Source organism: Pinus tabuliformis, chromosome 1_1 (genome assembly GCF_031772625.1).
Source record: "Pinus tabuliformis cultivar Carrire ecotype Pingquan chromosome 1_1, CPIR1, whole genome shotgun sequence".
Taxonomy (NCBI): Eukaryota; Viridiplantae; Streptophyta; class Pinopsida; order Pinales; family Pinaceae; genus Pinus; species Pinus tabuliformis.
This window is the reverse complement of record NC_142297.1, coordinates 909,200,148-909,220,663: the sequence shown is the minus strand read 5'-3', so window position 1 is coordinate 909,220,663 and position 20,516 is coordinate 909,200,148.

The window sequence follows — 20,516 nt, the reverse complement described above, 5'->3', positions numbered from 1 at the left end:
ACTTCCTGTTATCACAAAATCACTACTGAGGGCTGCAACCAAGCAAGATTTCATGTAACTCTTTCAACCTAACTTTAGATCAAAGATTAGCCTCTTTGATCAGAGAGGGCTCTCTCACAAACTCTTAATAAAAATCCTTCACTACAACAGATGGCTAACTCTTTACTCATTCATGAAAGCAAAAGCTGGTTGGATACATATCAAACTAGTCTTCATTGGGCTATGGAGTCTCATACACTAAGTAAACAAGAAAACATAGTCATTTCATGGAAGTCAAGGCTCTTTGCATTAAATGTCCAAACATATTCCATAAAAACCACAGCTTGCCAAATACACAGGAAGTCAGAGCATAGGATATGAATTCTGAGTGATTGTACTATAACAAGGCTGTAAAAGAACATATAATATAAAACACCACCATTATATTTGAACACAATAATCCATCGAGAATCTTGAGAAGAAATCAACACTGTTTTACTATTACTGTAACAAGTCTTACAATGGCCCAAATAACTCTGTTTTGTATAAAATGTCCAACCTTTTTTACATCAGAGTCATTTATATATATAGCAAACCAAAATACTACTACCTGAGACTCCTCAACAAGCATGAAGGGAGCTCGGAATTCTATCATTAATTATCTTATCTATATCTTAAACAAACTAATTAATTACAAAGGTATTGTGCTGCGAAAACAGAGGGTTCCATTCCCATTGAAACTTCAAGTCTATCTCCTCGTGTGCATTGATGCGTTCTTGAAATTTGACACCTGTAGCACTTCAATAATAGCCAAGCCAAGCTGGAAGAACATTCACTGAATGGGCAGCTTCGGATGCCTGATATATGGATGATTCATCAACTGATAAGAATCTGTGCCCTATGTTCACGGTCTCTGCCTCCCACTAGTGTTCATGCATTTAAGATTATGCTTCAAGCCATTTAATCCTCTAATAGTCACGTATGATGGAAGAAACCTTATGATCTGGCCATCTCATAAACTGAACAGGTGTACCACTCAACACCTCGGCAACCCTACCAGAACCCTAAAAATTCGGATATAAAGTGAAAACTTTAACAAAAGACAAAATTTCACCTTTTCCTTAAATACTTACACCTGGCACCTTTTTAAACATCTGAATGGCTTTATATAATCTCCATGCTAGCCTCGAGTCATCCCTTTAAGATTCGCTGACCTCAGCATCAATCTCAAATTTTTCGTATAAACAGTCATCTACAGCAGTTTCGTAGCACGCTACGAAACTGCTGTAGGTAATCAAAATTAAGCATATGAACCTTAAAGCAACAATGACTTAACTCTGTGATCTCTTCAGCTATTTTACACAGGTGTAAGGACTTCAAAAAGTTTCAAAAAGTTTCAAAATGATGACAGCCAAAATTTACCAAAATCTGGAAGGCAAATTTCCCCTTGGATCAATTAGCTAGTTTGCCTAGCTTCCTTTTCAAGCTGCTAACTTCTTCCTTTAACACCTTGTTTTCTGCTCTTAAGCTTGTATTCATTTGTTTCATGATTTTTGCCTGCTTCAGAGCTGGCACTGTCCACACATATGCATCTGATACTGAATCAGTTTGGCTAATCAAACTTGTTCTGCCTTTCATTACAGCCTTTTTATAATTTGTATATCTTACTGCCCTTTCCTTAGAAACATTTTTAATCTGAGGTATTTCTTCCTTTGTTGCTCCAGCTTGTTTCTTGATAGCAATAACATTTCCACTTTGACTGATGATAACCTTATTATTCTTGTTCTTGCTTTTGGCTGCTTGAACTATTCCGGTGAAAACCTCAAGTACCTCTGTCGTAGGCACTTCTAATGGTGCCTTCTCTTTCTGCGCTTTCTCCACTTCTTTGATTTGCCTTCTTGTAACTGGTCTGCGTGGCTTAAAAGCATATTCTTTACTTGGCTCTTCAAATTTCAACCTTTTAGAAGCCCTTGATTTTTTAGAACTTTCAGGTGAGGACTGAGTGAGGTCAATATGCATTGGCTGCCCCGAGTGATCTTGCTCAAATTCTAGTGGTTCAATTTGTACTGGCTGATCTTGCTCTAGTTCAATGGCTTCAAGTAAGTCATTTAAACTACCTTTTGAAATAGGACTTTCTTCCACAGTAACTGACTTTCCTTTCTCCTTGTTTAGTTGACCTCTGGTTCTTACCCTTGAAATCTTTTCAACTTCACTTGATTTAGTTTCATCCTTCTTTTTCTGAATCTTCTGCTTTGATGACTGAGGTGTTTCCTTAGATGATGACTTAGGAGTTTCCTTTTCTGATACTCTAGATGACTTAGGAGTTTTCTTCACTGATGCTTCAGGTGTCTCTTTAGCTGCCACAGACTTCTCTGATTTCCTTGATTTAGTTTTAGGCTGCTTATGGTCTGTCACTTCTTTTCTAAGTTCAGCCAAAGTGGGTTCTTCACTCCTTTCTTCCCTTTCTCTCACAGGCAATGGAGTGAGCCCTGTTTTGCTTGGGAAGCCGGCCATAAACACAAATTAATCCCAATCTCTACCAATTTTTTGTAAACTATCCAACACCAGCAACTTTACTAGACCATGATGAAAAAGGGATGTTTCACAACTATCTTTCTTTAACTGAATTTTATCACACATTTTGCTAATGCTCCTGAACAAATAGAAAGGTATGTCTATTGAAACCTTACCTGTGAAATGTAACAGAAGTTTGAAGTGGTAGGAGTAAACTTTATTGTACCTACCCTCGCATGTCAGGTATTTCTGGATGCATGTGAGGAGCGTAGCATAATTCTCTTTTATATAACTCCTTGGCACCGCTTTGGTGAGGTCTTCATCTACATAAGGTTCCTTCAAAAACTCTTTACAGGGACTCATGTCGAACTTGAAGTTTTTGAACCATTCTTGGCCACCCCTCGGAATTTCAGTGATAGTGGAAATAACTTAAGGAGACACCGGAAACTCTAACATTGCCACCTTCGAATTCAGTCCAGTGAAATTTAATGCGAAAGCCTTCGTCACCTCTGCATGTCCTCCCTTCAATTTTTCGCAAAACCACCAGCAACCAGCATTTCGAAAGGCTCTTGCTACACCTTCATCCCTGAGAGTAACATCTAACCCCTCCGGCTCTGTCCTCACACACTTACCGGATCGGTGTTCCCTCCTTTCCATCTTGCTTTGAATATTTTCACACAGGAAACTAATGGTAGCTTGTAGCACAAAAACAAACTTCGGCTTTGGAGTGCAGGCTCGCTTGCAATGGTCCCTTTAAATAAGAACTTGGGCTTCTCATATAGCAAACATGTTTACACATTATGAAAAACCCATTATGATATAACCATCCCTTGTAAAATCCCTTAAACTGACACTCAAATGCATGACTCTGGACCTTATGGCGGAATGATGGTTTATCAAGACCTGGAGAGGACGTAAACTGACAAACATGACCGGACCTATGACTCACCCGTCCCGAATTTGACATTGCAAGAGAAAACGCTACAAACACCCCGAAACCCCGATTTCGTAGCGCGGACAGTTCAAATTTAACAAAACGCGCTACGAAATGGCTGCTGACAGTACGCTGCGAAAAGACAGAATCATCATTGCGTAGCTAAATGGACCAAACAAACATGCGCTGCGAAACTGCGCAAAGTACTAATGACATGACAGGCTTTAACTAACAATGATGGAGGCTATCCAATGATCTTTTCTTTACACGAATTCACATCAATACCTTTTGAAATTCAAATTTCAAATTGACATACACCAATAAACCTATTCACAAGACTTAAAATCTTTATATGAAATTTATGGACAACCTTATATACATGAACTATAGTTCTGAGTGATAACACTTCCAACATAAAATCATCATAAAATTCCCTTATCTGGAAAATAAAACTTCTATAAGATAATTACACCATAACCACAATTATCAATTTGAGAAGAGAAACCATTTAGAGGAAGAATATATTGATAAGATAAGAATGGTTGACAATCAACCTCATTGAGAATGTGTCCACTTTGAGTCCTATTATCAACTTTGCATGCAAACCAACCATTCTTGTTCTCTATCCTCATAATTCATGATAAGCTAGCTTTATAGTCACATTCAATGTCTTTTCCATTAACTCCTAATAGTACAGGAGTTCTCTAATTTTATAAAACATGAAAACTAATATTTCATGGCAATTGCTCAAATAACATATATTATAAAACTTAATACCTCCTGAAAAGAAAAAGAGTGGAGCGGAGGTAGGTATTGAACATGAGCATTGTACCTCATTATCAAGATTCATTATGCAATTCCCACATCTAAGTTGTTGCTACAAATTCTGTGTTTCTTTGATCATTGCAAATATTGCAACTGGACATGAGTATAACAATATTATGAAGAAAGATTTAAACGCAACCAAAATGTTCATGTTGCAAATTATCAAACTCCAAAACGATCCCTTATGATTCCTTAAGAGCATCTAAAAATAAATCCTTCTAAGCTACTAACCCCCACTGGGATAGCTGATAATCAAGTAGCCATTCATGATGGAGATTGTTAATACTAGGAAAATTCATAGATAGAGATGTGGAAATCGGTACTAAGATCACATGAATATCCTTATATTTCATATGGCATTCAAAAACTTTGGCATCGTAAGTTTGAATAGAGGCTGACATAATCTCAAAGACATCTAACTTAGATTTTTATGTAGGCCAAGAGACCTCTTATGAGGATTAAAAAAATATTGTATGAAGACCATAGAGAAGGGATTTTAGATGATAATCATAATTTTCCTTACATGTGGGCTTCAAAACTCTGTTCCAAATACCTCTAATGAATAACCATAATTGAAAACTTGAGTAGGGATAAGAACTTGGATTGAAGGCTTTGGAGATTGTATCAAATTAAATTTACAAAGTCCGCTGAGACGCTTCAGTGAGAATTGGGATTTAAATTCTAGCATAAGTTTGTAACACAACTTAAAATGAATTCAATGAATAATTTTATTGTAGTTTGTGAATATCTAAAATGCGCTTCAAAGATACTACCAAAGGACTTAAAATGAAGAACCTCCTAGCAAAGATCGTTGAAAAGTTTTTTTTTTTTAAATGAGGATTGCAACTCAATTTATAGCTATTCCAGAGTCAATATAAAGCTTATTTTGAAGGTTCTGCAGATATCTAATGAAACTGACCTTGGCAATATTTTAGACTCAATTTGTTATGAAAGAAAATATAATTTGTTCATAAATTGTTAAACTACTTAAAAATCATTTTCAACATTCAGGCACTATAAATACCTCTCATATTGAAGAATAATAATTCCAGTTGCATAGTTATAGCTTAAGCCTTTTTGAGAAAATCAATGGACATACAAAAGATAATAACCTTCCTCTTAAGAGTCATTTCTCTAAGCACTTCCTTTGTATGAATTGAATATCAGTGTAGAAAATTTCCAACTTGTTGGGTTGGAGACAAGTATGTGCCCAATCCTTCCAATTGATATTTATCTACTTCATAATATAATAAAAATGCATTCACAATAGATGTTCCCTGTGAAACAAGAATAACCTATACCAATACCCAACCCAAAAAACACATTACAAACATTCATTATCCATCCCCACAAGGGTTCCCAAGGTTGGACGAAGATCCTATATTTCTTTAAAGCACCCCAAAAAACAGCATATTACATACATTCCATGTACACATAGTTTATTTCATATCATAAATATAAATAATAAGTTTTGAGCCTTCCATAACATTAGACAACAACCATATTCTAAACAGTTATGAGCAATCAAATCACACCAACATACTAATAACTATAATTCACCATACAATTAACATGGGGGGGGGGGGGGCACTTATCTCAAGTGAAGATAAGCAACCAAGTTAGGGAAAGTAGCTCTCCTCCCAATCGTAGATGGTTGTAGTAGGTCTCTTGTACAATGGTCACCCTCAGGCTAGATTCCAAAGTTTGATGAGACTGCTCCAGGGGCAAAAAAGATTCTTCCAGTTGAACTAGGAATCCCATAAATTTTGCACAAAAAATAGAGATACTTTCTCCCATGTATGCACTCATGTGCTACTTTAGACAATGAAGTCTTCTCAACAACATTTTCACCCCCAATTCCCTATCAGTTCGTGCTATCTAAAAAGATATCTAGGCCAATATTCAGTTGAGAAGATAAATACAGGGTTCTATAGATGTGAGATTGAAGTGTCCATACTCTTTTTCCCTTCTCTATGTTACTTGTTCCCCTCCTTACATTCAACCTATCGAATTATGCCTTTTTCTATTGGTTTTCTAGTCTGGACCAAAACTAGTGATCCAATCAAATGTTGCCCAATTGTCCATCTTGTTCTAGATTTTTGTGTGTTATTAAGCATTTTCATTGCTAAATAATATTGTGTCTTCTTGCCAATTTTTTCATTCCAAACAATATGATGCCACCTCCCCCCTTGCTTTCCATTTGTCCCCAAACAAAGTCCTTCTTAGCCAAAGAATCCATTATCCCTTTTCCTTAGCCCATGTGTCTATATTTTCTTTCAAAATATTACACATTTACAAGGGTGAAAAGTGACTGGGCTATTAAACCCCCCCTGCCTTGGGGGAACACCATCCACAATGTTTAATTACCATATAAAATTTAAAAACACTGCTTAAAAGACATAACACAACTGATATGGAGCTTTATATTTACAACGCGTTTCAACTTTTACAATAGAATTCATATGTACAGTGGCTCACCTAGCTAGCACTTGGTAACCATCACTTTATAAATTTATGCATCTACCAATGGCCCTTCTCCCCTCTTTTAGTTATTGATGTATTCAATCCAACTTGGATTCATTCCCTTTCTATGGAGTGTTTCCCGCCTTCAATGTCTAGCAATGCTATCCTTACATTGCTTGTTCCTTTAGCAAACATTTCTCGGCACATTATTTTCTGAGCACACCCCCATTGTGCTTATGGTTCCAAAAAACTATGCTAATGATCAAAACAAATTTATTTTTCAACCTCCCCTTCTCTTATTCCCAGTCCCTTCAGAAATCCGATCATCCCCCCTTCCATGTAATCACTCACCTTCTAGGTTGAAGCATCCCCTTCTCTGCTTCCTAGTCCATTGGGCGATCCATTCCTTGGTAAGTTTTCCTTACATCGAAAGGGTGTCAAAACGAAGGCATATCCTTGCCTCAATACTATTAGATTGGTCATAACATGCTTATGGAAATTGATTGGCATCATTGGTGCTAGTGTCCCACAATGGCCCTATTCCTGAAATATTTGGATTTTTCACATTGTTGTTGTTCCATCATGTGGCCCACTTGTTCATTTTAATGAAGCAATATGATGTTTATTCATGTATCATAGGCACACAAATTCCATAAGACTCATCATAAGGAAAAATGTAATGAATGTAAATTATACCTTATTAGAAGTCTATCCTTGTAGTGAACTTGAAATTTTCCATTATTCCTACAGCAAACCAAGTTAGTGCATAAATTAAATCATCATAAACTAGATCATATAATTAGGTTAGCTAAAATTCCAAGATATCATAAATCAAGCTCATAATTTAAAGATTAAGAAGATCAATAAAGCTTTGGTACTTATCTTGATTTGATGGCCTCCTCTTTCTCGTATGTACACAAGTCGATTTCATATACTAGAAAGAACCCAGACAATAACATGTCCTCCATGGCGAAAGTGCCAAGACAAGGCTCTAATGTGATAACCCAAAGTGGTTGCTCCAAGGCTCTAGATACCCTCTCAGATATTTTCCAAGGTACCAACTCCATAGTCACACTGCTCCAGAGCTATAGGTACCCTACAGGCTAATTGCAAAGGTACCAACCCCATAGTCATGATGGATCAATTGCCAAAGCAACAATGGAAATATAGAGGCTCACCTCCACCCTAAATCATCAAGGGAATCCATAGGTTTGTACCTCCACCCAATGATGATTATATATATAATCCAATTAATGACTATGGGCACTAAAAAACTAGGTAGTCTTCTATCAATAGGAATATTGGGAATCTAGAGGCTATCATGTCTCCACCAAGAAAAAATACATAGCATGTGGGCTGAGACTGTCCCATACCTACATGTCCCAAACAAGTTACACAACATAACATACACATAACACAATTTCACATACACATAGAACAATACATATACACATGGAACAATACAACAAATACATATACTCATGTACAATACATGCACATTTACACATGACTCAACACATTACACATTGTAATGTAGAATCCAGAGACCACACCATCTATATTTATATGAACCAAGCCATACTACCTCTTTTGTTTTTCCATGTTCACATTCCTTGTATGGGTAAAATGTGTGAGTCACGTTCTCAGGATGTTATAATCATAATTTCGTAGGAATTCCTTTGTTGTCAATAGATGCTATGCATGAGAATTCATCTTTCTATTTGAATGCCCCCTGAAAACCCTATCAGACAAAATGGTAATTTCATATCTATATGAAACAACATAATCATGTATTCAATACATAAGCACATGTGCAATAAATTCACGGTTAAGAGAACTCCCTTTCTCCATTCTATTGTCCATCATTTCCATGGACTCAACCAACCTACTTCGCTATAATGCTGTTGTCATGTGGATTTATTTTTTTCAAACCACTTATCTTCTCATTGTACTTGTTATCATGTTTATACTCAACATGTGATTCATGTGTTGCCCCTTTTTTTAGAATCAGTGGCTTTCATGCCACCTCAACCAACTTGCCTCAAGGTCCCCGAGTATTTAATTAATGGTCAATTATAATATCAAGAGGAAATGCAAGGGGAAACAATAAAAGAAACACCAAAAAAGGAAATAAAATCCATAATCACGATCATAACAAAAAATCGAAAACAAAATAGCATGGTCATGCATATTCAACAATCATTAAACAACCAATCTCAAGCTTAAAGTTTAAAGGCATAGAATAATAATATTAGAAAGCAGTCTGAAAATTGACTCCATGTCCTAAGTCCAACACTCATAGTACTCTTAGCCATCAACCATGCATATACATATATAAAAACATCAATTTCCCTGTATTTTCAGCTTGTGGGGATAATATCATTTTAGGTTCTCTTCCTCATAAGACCAACATCAGATAGGTATTCTTTCCTTCTCAGTCTCATGGGGTCTTTTACTTCCATCATCACTTCCTTTCGCTAAGGGTTGAACCTGGTATGTCAATTCTTGCAAGCGTTCTTACAATTTATAGTTCCAATCTGCCAATTATTGTTGTTTTCTGACAAGGTTCTTTATCTTTGCCTTACATATCCAAAGATTAGTTTCGAATTGCTGAGCTGAGCCTTCAAGTAATCTATTCTTCCCATGGGTTGCCATGCACACCCAGTTGTTTGTTCATTAATGAAAAAGAAAGAAACAAATATATATACCAGTGGTCATCTTTCCAAGTGGACTTAACGTGTTACCATGTAGCTGTTCATGCATCCATAGGATTGTTAGTAGCTATATACATATCACAAACCAAAATAACATCTATGTTAGTTTATTTTTAATTTTAGAAACACATGTGGACATTGGTCATAACTATCATCCTTCACTTCCAAATGTTAGAGTTCAATCTATGATCTATTCTAGAAGCATGATCAAAGTCAACCTATTTATCGAGACCATATTTACCTCATCTTTTAAAACAATTTTGAAAGATTTGGCCTTCTTACTGAGACCAACAACCACTGTATCTGTAAACTCAAAGAGTCAATTGGGACACTACATGGTACATTAACATACACCTATCTTAAAAAATTTCATTCATTAAGAAAATGCATCATGAGAGTATAGGAAATCTCAAGTCAACACAAAATAATGGTGTAACAACCCCAAGTTAAAAATCCATGTAATAAAGTTAATAAAGGAAACATAAGACCAAGTTCATAAGACACTTATTCCAAGTTGAATGTTGGGAAAAACATCCTAGTGGGTGTTCATTTGGTTTAATATAGCTAAGGGGAATTTGGCAAAGGCAATGGAAAAGACATTGAAAAGGAAAAGAGGCATTAATTGGTATTTTATTTATGAAAACAATGGAAATTAGGAGAAAATGAAGGTTAAATGTCACAAGTTGCATGTGAGGAGGAAAATAAAGGGAAAATGATGGAAAATGAAGAAAATAGAGGCCTCATTAATAAAAGGGCTTCTGAGGATCAATTCACAACCTTTTGGTAGTTTAGTTTTGGATCTCTCTCTCTATTCTCTCTACTCTCTCATACTCTTGCACACTTAGATCATTCTTGGATCACTCTAGCATTGGAGGAAGGAAGGCAAAGGAAGGACAAGAAAGAAAAGGGAAGCAAAGATCAATCATGGAAGAGTTAGATCAAGCAGATACAACGTGATTACTTGTAGGTATTGAGTTCCATGTATGATTTCCTTGCTAGTTTTGGCATGCATGGTACATGCATGTGTGTTCTTAGTTCTCTTGTCATTGACATGGGTTTTGCTAGGTGTGACAGTGGTTTTTAGCCTTGCCTTACCATTTCCAGATAGCCATGGTGTGATGGGGTTTCATTTACTTGGTTGAGATGTATTTCTAAATGGTTTCAAAACTGAGTGGGTTGGTCTCAAGAAAAATCACAAGGCCTAAGAATCCCTGGACCAGTGAAGGTGGGATTGTAGTAAATCCTGGTTGTGTATACCCTCATTAGGCCTAAGAATCCTTGAATGGTGAATGGCGGGATATAAGCTAAATACTAGAGGGTGGATATGGACAAATTACTCACGACTTAGGTGGAGAGATATGAAGGCATCCATGCTTGTATAGGGCTAGTGTCCCTGCACCAGTATATGATGGTATTGCGGTAAAATCTGGTAATGTAAGTTTCTTGTTTGGGCCTAGGAATCCCTTAGCAGGATTGAGGTAAATCCTGGTTGTGTATGTTTCCTGTTTGGGCCTAGGAATCCCTTGGCGGGATTGCGGTAAAGCTTGGTTGTATAGATGAGAGTTTCGGGCCTAGTAATCCTTGACTAGTATTGGCAAGATATACGGTAAAGTCTGAGGATTCCCTGGTCAATTTTGTTGTGAGTCTCACATCCATGCTTGGAATATGGCATGGGGGTGATTGGCTAAAAGAAATATTTAGTTTAACCCAATCTATGGTCACGTGGTATGTGGAAGTCTATGACTTGGTTGGCCTTTGCATATGCTTATAATAACTCTTTTTCCCTTGTGTTCCATGTGTGAATGTACTTGTTATTATGTGGCTTTAATGGATCTCTATCATTGTTATTCTACTAGTTTTATGATGGTTATAAGCATGGTTTATGACAAACTTTGGTTATGGATCTCATCATGTTTTGATTAGTAAATGAAATGTTAATGAATGTATGACCTAATAGGTGATAATGTAGCTATTGTGAGAGGGCATCAGACCTTCTTGATGAATCTTAGATAAGTATGAGGCACCTATGTTCATATGTGCTTATATGACCTGTAGATTACATGTTCATAATGTGTTTGACAAAATTTCTATCATGGCTAGGCCATGTCAGGTTAGGTCCTTGTTCAAGTTTCACATTAGAGGCATTTTCATCTTGTTATTTATCATTTATGAGAGTTTCATCAAGTTCTGGGTAGAGGCCCGAGTCCTGGCCTTGAAAATGTGGCTCAGAATCCAAGGTCGCTGGCACAGAACTACTTGAAAATGTTTGTAGTCACATGGATTCGCTTGCTATGCATGAGTCTGGAGGATTTCAGTCACATGGAGGACATGTCATGGGTGTGACTGGGGGTCTAGTTTAGTCAGAAAGAAGATTAACTCAGGGTTTTGGCACCTGAAGTTGTTGGTTAGATCCTAGGAGTCTTGTATCTTCTTAGAAAGGTCAGTTTCATTTTTGGTGTGTTGATTCCACTTCCTTAATTGTAAATGGGGAGTTGAATCATATCATAGTAACTATTCATCACATGTTTACCCCAGTGGATTGGTTAGCTTGGGTAAATATGGGAAGAGGTGTTACAAAGTGGTATTATAGCATGGTTCACCCCTTGGACTAGATGGGTGGAATATGGTTGTCATGCATGGCATGCAGGTTGTATATGTGCTTGTCATGTATGCATGGTGGTGTTTATTGTTGTAGTTGTGTCACCACATGGAAGTTGATGGTATGGTCATGCATGGTAACTGGATAAAGGTTGAAATGATGTCTATATACTGATATGACTATTATTATACATGTATTGTGCTAATCTGGTTGATCTTGCAACCGAGATATCCTCCCCTGAGATATATTGAGGTATGCTTATTTTTTTTATATTTTTGTTTAGATGATATGGTATACTTGCATGAAGAACATCAAATATGACTAACAATATTGTATACTATATTTCATGAGACTCTTCCTATAGATCATATGAAAAAATGGTGATGGGAACTCTCCTGACATAGCAGACATATTAAGAAGTTTGAAGGTAGAAATAAGAAGTTGCAAAGTAGATAATGAAAGAACCATTTAGGCATAGGAGAAACTAGCAGAGGTTAATGCATTTATCCTTCAAATTTTTTTAGACTTGTAGAGATAGGGACCTCTTAGGATCAGCCATGGGAAGGAGGATAGGAATAATGGGGCATATGAGAGTAGGTCTCATGGTGGACATAGGTCAGATAGAGATGACACAATCAAAGATGGAAAATTCTTGGATACACTTGATGGGTGAGGTGATGGACACATGTTCTATTCTAGTTATGGTTCTGCTTTTGATAGGTATCATGGTCATCATCGTTATCATCCTTACATGAGGAATAAAAAGGGATATTTTCCAGATGGGTTCAAGAAAGCAAAGCCATCTACCTTTGATGGATATATCAAGAAACCAAAAGATGCAAAGGCATGGTTACTCGAGATGAAGAAGTTCTTTGAGATGCATGATTACATAGAGAATATGAAGGCCATAATAACTATCTTTAGCCTCAAAAGGAAAGCAAACATATGGTGAGAAGAAGTGAAGCGGGTTAGAAAAATTTGGACAAAAGAGTTGAGTTGGCATGAATTAAAGAGAACTTTTAGTAAGAAATATTTGTGGGAGAAGTACTATGATAGTAAAGCCAAGGAATTCTATGGGTTAAAGATGGGATCAATGAAAGGTAAGGATTATGCAACCAATTTCTTGGAGTTGTTGAGGTATGTAGCGTATCTTAAGTATGAGAAAGCCAAATTTTTGGGATTTCATAGTGGACTACCATTAGCATTTAGTGATCGAATTAAGTATGATGAGCCTTCGGCACTTGAAGAAGTCATTGGGAAGTTGAAGCACTATTATGAGCAATCAAAGTGTAAGATAGAATATTAGCAAGGCTAGAAAGGGAAAGACAAGGTTAAGGTAAATGAAAGCTGGAAAGAATAAGAACCCAAGATGCAAGTGAGAAAGAAAATGTCGCACCTTACAAGAATTTTAATGGACTCAGACTGGAGAACAACAGAACAGAGGTGATGGTAGGAGAGAGTTGCAGTGTTGGACATGTGGTAAGGATAATCTCAAGAATTATTTTCTGTAGGATCAAGGTGGTAGGCCTAAATATACAATGCACAAGAAGAAAAAATAGTTGGGGATGTTGGGAAGAGAATTCCACAGATCTATGAGGCATTGGATAACAGGTAGGAAGATCACCAGGAATCTATTAACGAGATGGACGGTAAGCTTTGTGATCAAGTTATTTCTAGTTTGATTGACCCTAGATCTAATTATATTTATGTTAATCCTAACCTTGTGGATAAGTGTGGTTGAATAAAGAAGTGCATGCAAAATCTTGGTTAGTGTAGTTGGATATAGGTATAGAGAAAATTGTTCGTCATTGCATAAGAGCTTGTGCATTTGAGTTGAATGGTATGCCTACATGAACACATTTGAATGTGCTTCTGTTGGGATCATACAATATGTTTTTGGGTATGGACTAGTTGTATCTTCATAGGACCAAGGTGGATTGTTATGACAAGGCGATTGAGTGCTTGGATAATAATGGAGAACAAAGGATATTGTAGGGTAAGAAGAAGGCAACATCAGTTAGAATTATTACAACTATGCAGGAAAAGCATAGTCATAGGAAAGGGTGTGTATTATTTGTAGTACATATTTCTAGTGATAAAGGTAAGGATGTTTAGGATGCATAGGTACTGAGTAGGTACCAAGTTTTACAATAGTTTTAAGATGTATTTCTCATAGATATTTTAGAGTTTCCACCTCACAAGGAAGTGGAATTTTCCATTGAGTTAGTACTAGGGGCAACACCTCTATCAAAGGCACCATACAAGATGAGAATACCATAGTTAGGAGAGTTGAAGTTGCAGTTGAAGGAAATGCTTGACAAGGGCTACATTAGGCGAAGTGTATCACCTTGGGGTGCCCCAGTGTGATGGTACTCTCAGGTTGTGCATTAACTGCATGAATTTGAACAAGGTAACCATCAAGAACATGTATTTGTTGTTGAGGATTGATGATATGTTTGACCAATTGAAGGGAGAAACGATGCTCTCAAATATTGATTTTAGATTAGGATGCATCAAAGAAGAGAATTTTACAAGACTACTTTCTGGACCATGTATGGACATTATGGGTTTGTTTTAGTTCCATTTGTTTTAACTAATGCTCCGACTAATTTTATGTGTTTGATGAATAGTGTGTTGTGTCCTTATCTTGAAAAAATTGTTATTGTTTTCATTGATGATATATTGATATATTCTAAGAATGAGGAAGAGCATGTCGAACACTTAGCAATGTTGTTGAGATTGATAAGAGAGCACCAGTTCTATGCCATGATTAGTAAATGCAGTTTCTTTCAGATAGAGGTACATTACTTGGGACATGCAGTTTCCAAGGAAGGCATAACAATGGATCTAGAAAACATTAGAGATGTTATGGAATGGGAAGCTTCTAGGAATATGGATGAGGTAAGGTCATTTATGGGGTTAATAGGTTACTATAGGAGGTTCATTAGGAACTTCTTGTAGATTGCATATCCTATCACATCATTGCATTGAAAAGGGAAGAAATTTGAATGGACAGAGGAATGTGTAGCAAGTTTTGAGTAGTTGAAGTAGTTATTGACAAATTATCTAGTTCTAAAGATTCCATATCTAGACAAAGAGTTTGTGATATGTATAGATTCCTACAAGAGAGGACTTGGTGGTGTCATGATGTAGGAAGGATAGGTTGTATGCTATGAATAAAGGAAATTGAATGATCACAAGCAGAAGTATGTGACGCATGATCTTGAGTTGGAAACAATCATTCATACATTGAAGATGTGGAGGCACTATATTCTTGGCAGGAGTTTTATATTGATGAGCGATCACAATGGATTGAGATACTTTTTTGACCAACCGAATCTAAATTCTAGGAAAGCTAGATAGTTGGTCATGATCAATGAGTTTGATTTCAATATCAAGTAAATTAAAAGTAAATATGACAGTGTTGTAGATGCTCTTAGCAAAAGAGTGCAGGTGAATCATATAGAAGCTATGAGTTCTTATGGGACATACCTACATGATAGAATATTACAGGAAGGACAACAGGATGACATGTATAGGGAGCTTATGCACATGTCACAGTAGGGTATAGGTCATTAGGATGTGGACTATTGTCTCATAGTAGATAGTTTGGTTAGATTTAGAGACATGACCTGTGTCAAAAAATAGTGAGCTCAAGAAGCTTATCCTAAGAGAATTTCATGCTAAGCTGTATTCAGGTCACCCAGGATACCATAAGAGATTGATGGTGGTGAATAAGTTGTACTATTGACCGAATCTGAAGAAGGAGGTGGTAGAGTGTGTGGCCAGATGCTTGGATTGTCAATAGGTAAAATCAAAGTGTGAGAATTGAGGTGGTTTACTACAACCAATTATGATTCCAGAGTGGAAATGGGAGGTCATTTCCATGGACTTCACTACATGTTTTGCAAGGACATCTAGACAACATGATTCCATCATGGTTGTGGTGGACAGGTTGACAAAGGTAGCACACTTCATTCTAGTGAAGTCTACATATTTAGCTAGTGATGTAGCATAGGTCTTCATCAAGAAGATAGTGAGGCTGCATGGTGTTCCAAAGAAGATTGTGTTGGACAAAGATGTTATGTTCAATTACAGATTCTAGAAAGAGTTGTTTGCATGTTTGGATACAAAGTTGGACTTTAGCACAAATTATCATTTGTAGATAGATGGATAGATAGATAGAGTCAACAAAATACTAGAGGACATGTTGACGATGTATGTGATGCATCAGTAGTAGAAGTGGGAACAGTATCTTCCACTGGTTGAGTTTGCTTACAACAATGGGTATCAGGAGTCACTAAGGATGAGTTTGTTTGAGGCACTGCATGGGTGGAGTTGTAATATTCCTATTAGTTGGAGTGATCCAATGAACAAGGTGTTGAGAGGACCAAACATGTTGGTAGATATGGAACAAGAAATGTAGCTTATCAAGAAGAATCTAGAGGCAGTATAGGATAGGCAAAAAACTTATGCATATCAACATATGTTGTTTAAGGATTTTTAGGTTGGGGAACATGTGTACTTGCACATCAAGCCCAAGAGGAGCTCCTTGAGGATTGGGTCATGTGCGAAGCTATCATCTCATTATTTCGAGCCTTTAGAGATACTTGATAGGATGGGACCAATGGCCTATAGACTTTCACTGCCTCTGACAGTAAAATTCCATGATGTTTTCCATGTTTCATTTCTTAAAACATATGTAAAAGGTGTTGATCATGTTATTGATTGGTCTATATTGTAGGTGGAGCCAGAAGAAGAATAGCAGTTGGAACCTCAGTGTATTTTTCATAGAAAGATTCTCATGCTCAAGAACGAAGCAATAAAGCAAGTTAAACTATAGTGGAAGCACTTTGGGCTTGATGAAGCTATGTGGGAGATGGCTGATCAGATGTGGGTTATGTATCCTTCCTTATTTCTTGATTGAGGCAAAGTAGTTTTGGTATATGTATATGGATGTAAATACCACCATGAGTTGTGCTATAAAGCTCCAATAAGTATTATGGGTGTCATGTTGTTATGTTTGTCATGTTGGATTTCTTTTCAACAGGTTGTTCATTGTAAATATTTCATTTAGCTAAGCTATAAAGCTCCATGGGAAGTATATTTTTATTTTCAATGGTTTTTTTGGTTGTAGGTGTCATTGAATGCCAAGGATACTATTCCCTTTGGGGGGGTTGTAACAACCTTGGGTTAAAAATCAATGTAACAAAGTTAATAAAGGAAAAATAAGACCAAGGTCATGGGACACTTATTCCAAGTTGAATTTTGGTTAAAACATCCTAGTGGGTGTTCATTTGGTTTAATATGGCTAAGGGGAAATTGGAAAAGGAAATGGAAAAGGATTTGAAAAGGAAAAGGGCCATTAATTGGAATTTTATTTATGAAAATAATGGAAATTAAGAGAAAAGGCAGGTGAAAGGTCACATGTTGGATGTGAGGAGGAAAATGAAGGAAAAATGAAGGAAAAAAGATGGAATGAAGAATATAGAGGCCTTATTAATAAAAATGCTTCTAAGGATCAGTTTACAACCTTTTTTCAGTTTAGTTTTGGAGCTCTCTCACTATTCTCTCTACTCTCTCATCCTCTTGCACACTTAAAGCATTCTTGAAGCACTCTAGCATTGGAGGAAGGAAGGTAAAGGAAGGATACGAAAACAAAGGGAAGCAAAGATCAAGAAAGGAAGACTTGGATCAAGCCACTACATTGGAATTATTTCCAAGTATCGAGTTGCATGTATGGTTTCCTTGCTAGTTTTGGCATGCAAGGGACATCCATGTGTGTTCTTGGTTCTCTTGTTGTCATTGGCATGGGTTTTTCTAGGTGTGACAATAGTTTTCAGACTTTCCTTGCCATTTATAGATGGCCATGGTGTGATGGGGTTTATCTTGCTTGGTTGATTTGGAATGTCAAATGGTTTTGAAACTAAGTGTGGTGGTATTAGGAAAAATCACAAGGAATAGGAATCCCTAGACTGATAAAGATCAGATTGTGGTAAAGCCTAGTTGTGTATACCCTCATTGGGCCTAGAAATCCATGACTAGTGAATGGTGAGATATATAGTAAAGCCTAGACGGTGGAAATAGAAAAATTCCTCGTGGTTTAAGTGGATATATATGAAGGCATATGTGCTTGTATAGGCCTAGTGATCCCTAGATCGTTATATGGTGGGAATGCAGTAAATGCTGGTAGTGTACATTTCATGTTTGGGCCTAGGAATCTCTTAGTGATTGTGGTAAAGCCTAGTCATATAGATGAGGGTTTTGAGCCTAGGAATCCTTGACCAGTATTGGCAGGATATATGGTAAATCCTGAGGAAGACCTCAACGGTTTTCTTGTGAGTCCCACATTCATGCTTGGAATATGGCATGGCTGTGATTAGATGAAGAAAATATTTGGTTCAACCCAATCTATGGTTGGGTGGTACATGGAAGTCCCTAACTTGGTTGGATTTTTTATATGTCAATAAGAGATCTTTTCCTCTTGTGTTCCATGTGTGAATGTACTTGTTATTATGTGGTTTTAATGATTGTTCTATCATTGTTATTTTGCTGGTTATATGATGGTTATAAGCATGGTTTATCACAACATTTGGTTATGGATCTCATCATGCTTTAATTATTAAAGGGAATGTTAATGAATGTATGACCTAATAAATGATAATGAAGCTATTGTGAGAGGGAATCAGACCTTCCTGATGAATCTCATATAAGTATGAGGTACCTATGTTGAAATGTGCTTATATGACCCGTAGATTACATGTTCATGATGTGTTTGATAGAACTTCTGTCATGGCTAGGCCTTGTCATGTCAGATCCTTGTTTACGTTTTGCATTAGAGGTATTGTCATATTGTTATTTATCATTTCAGAGAGTTTCATCAAGTTTCGAGTAGAGGCCCGAGTCTTGGCCCTGAAAAAGTGGCCCAGAATTCGGGGTCACTCGCACATAACTACCTGAAAATTTCTACAATCACATGGATTCCCTTGCTGAACTGGAGGGTTTCAGTTGCATGAAGGGCTTGTCATGGGTGTGACTGGTGGTCTAGTTCACTCAGAAAGCAGGTTAACTCATGGGTTTGGCACTTTGAGTGGTTAGTTAGCCCTTGGGGGTCCTATAGCTTCTAAGAAAGGTCAATTTGTTCTTTGGTGTGTCGATTCCACTTCCCTAATTGTACATGGGGAGTTCAATCATATCCCAATAATTCTTTGTCATGTGTTTACCCTAGTTGACCAGTTAGCTTGGGTAAATGTGGGAGGAGGGTATTACAAATGGCATCATACTTAAACAATATTCACTTTTGCCTATAATTAATTTGCACATAATCCCTGACCATATCGATGTAATCGGTAATTGTTGTGCATGTATATTGAATGTTGTGACATGGGTGGAAATTCCTAGCCATAGAGATAAATGAAAGAAACTAAAAATTTTCCAAAATGATGCAAGGGCTATACCTACTTACACATCTAATGGCTCAACAAATCAATGACCATGTAGTATTGGCAGCTTCAACTGTCCTAGAAATTATAACATAGTCATATTCAGAGGTTGCAGGATTACACAGAGATAACCTAATTTCAGTTCCAGTAAAAAGAACAATTATATTATACAATACTATACTTATTGTCTAAAAATATTTTTAATGATATCAATCCGGTAAAATTAGATGGAAAAGGTACCACAAGATTATGAACTATGTGACTTGAAGAGACTATGTTATAGACTCCACCATGCCATCATCAACCTAAAACTTGGTTATTTTCCACCATGAATTATATTATAAAATTATGTGCCAAAATTTAAGAGGAATGTCTTTCACATAGCAACAATAGCACTGATTAGGAGCAACAAAATGACGATGCTATTTTAACCCAAGGAACCTAACTTAATGTGATCAAAGCTTATTGTTGTTATGGATGAATTTTAGGATAAATAATCTCTAAAGTATATTCTAAGGCACAATGTAAAGGTAGTGTCATTGTTTCGACAAGTAGAGAATTACCAAGATATCACGGTTTTTAAAAAATCTCACCCAGAATTTATATGTGTAGGTGGGGATGCTCAACAAGGTGTCCACGAGATACTTAATCCAGGTAGATGTTGGTGGCCACCCACCTATCCCTCTTGGACCCTCACAACTATCTCTTTTAGGTTTTCTAGTTTCCTTAATTGTAGCACAATTTACTATTTTTAGTAGTTTTTTTTGGTCTTGAACTTCTGGAGCCGTTTTGAGGCCCTAAATAATGTTTTTTAGGAAAACTGGGAGTAATAAGATTCTATGGATGAATGTTGCTCATCCCAAAGTTGTAGTCCTCAGATAGATCTTTCTAATTAGGTATTGTGTGTGTCAAACGAGGATCGTATGCCAAAGTTACGACCCTGTGAAGCTGATGTACCGATTTACCCAAAATAGGGCCCATAGTTTGGTGCTTCATCTCCTAGGGTTAGGTTTTTGGATGTTTAGGGTTTTCCATTATTTCTAATC